Genomic DNA, 6,678 nt, shown 5'->3' on the forward strand with positions numbered 1-6,678 from the left:
CTGCTTACCATGAGGCGGGCCGTATGCTTGATTACCACCGACGTGGTATAAAAAAAAAGGACGCTAACCACAAAGAATTTAGGAAAGAATTCATGCGTCGTAGGGCAGATAGCGGTGCGGTCGTGTGTTACTGATTTAAGAAAAAGGCCTAGTGCCATCAACGCGCATATGCGTTAACTTAAAATACACCATATTATAGTCATTCCGTTTTTATGTTACTTGAAATGAATTATGCTCCAAGAATGCTCATATTTTTATTGACACTTCTTTATTTTAAGTAATTTTCTGGGACTTGTATTTATTTTGTTATGGAATAAATCGTTTTTTCATAATGTTGTAGTATGTATTATTTATGTCAGTATAGCCCCTGTTCTATGTGACCCCATAAATGTGTATCGTGACTAACGCAGCGTTCTACGTAGGCGAACAACACGCGAACGCGAAGCGAAGCGATTTGGCGCGGAGTGAATTAATCCTTTGATACCTATGGAAGTGTCCTACGTGGGCGATCTCGTTGCGAACGCAAACGCCGTGGGCGCGCCGCGCCGCTTCCTATCGCTTCGCTTCGCGTTCGCGAGTTGTTCGCTTACGTAAGACGCAGCCTAATAGGTAATAGTAAGGCCTACTGTCCACGGAAGCGTAGCTGCATAGACGCGTACTCATTGTACGCTTGCTTGCAGCCTACATACAAAACCGCACAACTCTGTCGACGGAGCGGCAACGTCGCGTCAGCGACGCTGCATGCAAGCTTCACGCCGCTGGGCGTACTGCATGTGATGCATGTCATACGCCGGGCTTCATCGCAAGGAATAGCACGTTGAGTTTTTGTAAATAACGTCTTCATCGTTGGACGACATTCTCACGAATGAAAGGAAATGTAGGCTACGATACGCTTACGCTACGCTTCGTGGACAACGTCTGTACGCCGGGCTACATGGCAGCTGCACTGCGTATTCATGCAGCGTCTATGCAGCTACGCGTCGTGGACAGTAGGCCTAAGCCTACACCCGAAAGTACAGTCTGGCAAAAGAGAGTAGAAATTAAAAAGTGGCAACACTTTAGTGTCGTCCCGTTTTTCTTAGATTGATTTGAAAGGGACGACACTACAGTGTTGCCACTTTTTAATTTTTACTCTTTTTTTCACTTTTTTGCCAGACTGTATTATACTATTATACTCCCCGTCGGTAAAAGAGGTTTTAGAGTCGGACCAACACAACTGAATGGCATTAGCAATGACAAAGTGTGACAGTGTAATGCCAGACTTATATGAAAATATGATTAATGTAGTCCACACTCCGCCCTTTGTTGATGCAGAGTTAGCTTAGATCATAGAGTAACTTATACTAGAGCGGTACTGTCATAGTAAATTCACTGCCATCTGTCGACACTTTAAAACTAAAATGAAGATTTATAAAAATACGATAAAATGTATTTAAATATAGATAAATGATTTTTTTTATTTGCATTAATTATTTTTATGATTTTGACCCATGTTCTTTCACTGATATGCGTTAAAATTGTTAAATAACAAACGAAACCGTCAACGCCATCTATACGACAGTAGGCCAAAACTAGTAGCGCCCTCTGAACGAGAATCAAAGTTTTTTGATTTTCGAGGCACGTTTTTTCCTTAGACTGTATCCATCTATTACGGAGTTATATCTATCTTTGCTTAGATGGACTCTGGGAATCTTAAGTGTACAAGTATTTACTTTTTTTAACTTAATTAATATAGGTAGGAACCTAGAAGGCTCCCTGCATTACTGGTGTTGCAAAACAGTGGACTACAAAACAGGCCAGGTGCGAGTCGGACTCGCGCACGAAGGGTTCCGTACCATTACGCAAAAAACGGCGAAAAAATCACGTTTGCTGTATGGGAGCCCCAGTTAAACATTTATTTTATTCTGTTTTTAGCATTTGTTGTTATAGCGGCAACAGAAATACATCTGTGAAGATACTCTAAGAACAAATTAAATTATTTTCTATGAAAATATTTTTATTTGTGGTTTTTCAAGTAGACACACTACTATTTAAACTATAAACTGAAATAAATGTCATATACGAAGGAAAAAATGACCAAAGCCTCCAGTGTCCAGAGCTGGAATCGAACCAGCGTACCCCGTTTACCGGACAGGTGCCTGAACCGCTCGGCTATCTGGTCACGGTGGCATGGGTCGAAATTTCCAAGTATATGACAATTCCCTAAGGCTTGTGGCGCCCCCTGGCCATCTCTAAGGTAGAACAGGTTCGACCTTCTAACTGAATCAACTCGGGTGATTAGGGGCTTTTTTCCTTCGTATATGCATAGAGTAACTTATACTAGAGCGGTACTGTCATAGTAAAATTTGTAACCCCAGTAAATTCACTGCCATCTGTCGACACACTTTAAAACTAAAAATGAAGATTTATAAAAATACGATAGAATGTATTTAAATATAGATAAATGATTTTTTTTATTTGCATTAATTATTTTTATGATTTTGACTCATGTTCTTTCACTGATATGCGTTAAAATTGTTAAATAACAAACGAAACCGTCAACGCCATCTATACGACTGTAGGCCAAAACTAGTAGCGCCCTCTGAACGAGAATCAAATTTTCTTGATTTTCGAGGCACGTTTTTTCCTTAAACTGTATCCATCTATTACGGAGTTATATCTATCTTTGGTATATGACACCCACCAAAAACATTTCATGTAAAGTGTTGCCAAGACTAGGCGCATAAAGCTTTTACACTCAAAAGCTATCAGATCCCGTGGTAGGTACCAAGACTTACTCTGCAAGTCCTAACTTTATAAGCTCTAACTGTATAAATCCAACATCTTGGTCAAACGTACAGTACGGCTTGGCCGTTTCGTTGCTGTCAAATGGACAATTTGGACAATCCCTTACTGACACTCAGAATTTGAAAGACTTGTGTTACTACTTTGTACAACAAGTCCATCGAGGGAGTGTTTATGTGACTGCAACGAAACGGCCCAGCCGTACTGTACGTTTGACCAAGATGTTGGCTTTATACAGTTAGAGCTTATAAAGTTAGGACTTGCAGAGTAAGTCTTGGTACCTACCACGGGATCTGATAGCTTTTGAGTGTAAAAGCTTTATGCGCCTAGTCTTGGCAACACTTTACATGAAATGTTTTTGGTGGGATTTCATTCATTTTTGTAAGAGTTGATATACCAGCTAGAAATGACAATTATTCGTTTATAGAATCTACGATAATACAGGATCATGTAAACAGACATAATTTAAAATATTTTAACATTAGATTTTTATAAAACTTACGTATTGCTAGCGCTATATATGTAAGGCCTATATAAATTATAAGTCAGGAATTTTATGTATTATTTAATTTAATTTTAATTTAATTTTATTCATAGACCAACTGAGATCATTGTTGTTAGTACACATAAAGCTTAAATATATGGTTAGTATTATACACTATATAACGAATGTCAATAAACTTAATAATAAATTAATTAATAAAAAAATTGAAAAGAAGTGAAATTAAATCAAACAAAATACAATAAAAACAAAATTCAATAAAATTAATATCAATGTCACTAAAATATGTTTAAAAATTAAAATTTAAAAATGTATAATAGGTATTATCATTAATTAGAATTAAATTAAAATTAAAATTTTAAAATTTGATAAAATGTCACTTCATACTTCTTACAAGTTTTCAGGTGTCAGTGTAGGTATTGTACATCCCGGTTCAGGTGTATACTACAACAGCGGTTGAGATATGCACAGTCTAAACGGTCAGATATCATTTTCAAAATGCTGTTGGTACTAGCGCGGATCCGGCGCACCAGGGATGTACATCGCTTGCGCATAGTCGTGTGGAAACAGTCCACCCGCGCCTCGGCAAACATCCCTGATGCACTGCAGTATCGCGGCAGCCCCATCAGCACCCTGAAAGCGTTATTGAACTGTACACGAAGAGAATTGTACCGTGCCACTGTGTAGTTCGCCCATAGGCCGCTAGTATATAGGGAAGTGCAGTAAGCCCTGAAAAGAGTGACCTTGACTTGATTAGAGCATTTAGCGAACCTACGGGCGATCATATTAGCTCTAATAGACAATGCTCTTCGCTCTCGTTCAATGTCCGTATCGTCTTTAAGGTCAGATGTCACGATATGCCCGAGATATTTAAATTGTGACACTACAGCGAGTACCTCGCCGCTTAATTTGATAGGTGGGATATCGGATGGGCATTTGTTTCTAACCTTAAAGACCATACATTCGCTCTTTCTGACATTATATTTTAAACCGTGACTACTAGCGTACCGCTCACAGACACCTATCAGCTTAGTGAGCCCACAGGGAGAGGCACTCAGCAGCACCATATCGTCGGCGTAGCTGATATTGTTTACGCATACTCCATCAATATGGCACCCGATGCGGGTGCTGCTGAGTTCCTCTATCAGTGCATTTACATACAGGTTGAAGAGCTTAGGCGAAGTCAATCCTCCCTGCCTTACTCCGCACTTCAACCTGTATGCATCCGAAAATGCTCCCGCCCATCTAACGACATTCGATTGATTTTGATACCAGTACTTCAGAACTTTATTTAAATCTGGTGGCATGTTAATGTCATTCAGTTTTTGCCAAAGGATGTCATAATTAACCATATCGAATGCCTTCGATAGATCAAGGTAGCATGCGTATACATTTGTCTGTCGGTCTGTGTAGTATTTGACAGTATGCTTAAGACTCAGAATTGCACTTTCGGTCGACAAACCCGATCTAAAGCCAAATTGGTTGTCGTGTAACTTTAGATATTTGTCAATCTGAGAATTAAGCACACTGTCAAACACTTTGGCTACTATGGTCGCAAGCGAAATGGGCCTATAGTTGTTCTTGTCGCTAATGTCACCGGTTTTGTTCTTCACTATTGGCACCACCACAGTCCTCATCATGTCGTCTGGCAGGAAAGCGTGTCCTATACAAAATGTGTACAGCATGGCCAGTACTCTTGGTAGATGCGGTCCAGCATGCTGGAGGTGCTCAACACTGAGGCCGTCATGACCGGGAGACTTACCCCTTGTCATACATTTAATGGCTTTCTTAACTTCATTAGCCGTAAACTTGGTAATTGTCCTCCGGTCATGAGACCCAGTGTCTGCCACCCCTGGCGACTGTGTTGATGCCAATGGTGATTCAACTCGAAAAAAGCTTCTAAACATGTTGGCAATACTTTTATTATCACTGACACCCTCGACGCTCACCGGAAGGCCCGGTTTGGGATTGAGTCTGTTAGTAAACTTCCAGAAACTCTTAAAATCTCCCTTAGAGTGATGCTCACATATAATATCTAGCTTATAAATTGTATGTTTCTAGAAATTTTAAAGCATTATTACCATAATCGGAATTGTTTTTAATGAAGTAAGCGTTAGTGAAGGTCTCCGATTCAGCTCACTCAATCGATTTTTGTGAATTTTGTGTTCATGTTTACGACTAAGTACATCATATTCCATTTTTGGAAAATATACAAAATCACGGAGTCATTGTAGATCAGCGCCTAAAGAAGTAGCGGTTTCGATATCATTAAGCATTTTTTTTCTTTTTGAGACGTGTTCTATCTACATGCAAACATCTAATGCAGAAATTTTATCTATTTAGATATTTAATTCTTAATGGAGAATAAGTAGCCAAATTTCACCTAGGGATCTAGATACCTTGGTGTGTAGGTACATACCTACGTGTTATCGTGGTGCTGTTGGAAAACCGCGGCTTTGTAGTGCGACGATTAGAGTTTGACATGTATTTTTTAAATTAAAAGTCTTTCAAATTCTGAGTGTCAGTAAGGGATTGTCCATTTGACAGCAACGAAACGGCCAAGCCGTACTGTACGTTTGACCAAGATGTTGGCTTTATACAGTTAGAGCTTATAAAGTTAGGACTTGCAGAGTAAGTCTTGGTATCTTCTACGGGATCTGATAGCTTTTGAGTGTAAAAGCTTTATGCGCCTAGTCTTGGCAACACTTTACATGAAATGTTTTTGGTGGGATTTCATTCATTTTTGTAAGAGTTGATATACCAGCTAGAAATGACAATTATTCGTTTATAGAATCTACGATAATACAGGATCATGTAAACAGACATAATTTAAAATATTTTAACATTAGATTTTTATAAAACTTACGTATTGCTAGCGCTATACAGGGTGACATTAAATTGGTGATACAAAATCAATGTTTTACATACATCTTCCCTAAACTAAGCCCCTCAATTAAGTCTGATGCTTTAAAAATAATCAATCAATCTATTTTTGTGAATTTTGTGTTCATGTTTACGACTAAGTACATATTCCAGTTTTGGAAAATATACAAAATCACGGAGTCATTGTAGATCAGCGCCTAAAGAAGTAGCGGTTTCGATATCATTAAGCATTTTTTTTTTCTTTTTGAGACGTGTTCTATCTACATGCAAACATCTAATGCAGAAATTTTATCTATTTGGATATTTAATTCTTAATGGAGAATAAGTAGCCAAATCTCACCTAGAGATCTAGATACCTTGGTGTGTAGGTACATACCTACGTGTTATCGTGGTGCGTTGGAAAACCGCGGCTTTGTAGTGCGACGATTAGAGCTTGACATGTATTTTTTAAATTAAAATTTGATTTTAGCGAGTGAGAAGTGCGCGTCGTTCCATTACTCAACTTATTT

This window comes from Cydia strobilella, chromosome 27, assembly GCF_947568885.1.
Source record: "Cydia strobilella chromosome 27, ilCydStro3.1, whole genome shotgun sequence".
Lineage (NCBI taxonomy): Eukaryota > Metazoa > Arthropoda > Insecta > Lepidoptera > Tortricidae > Cydia > Cydia strobilella.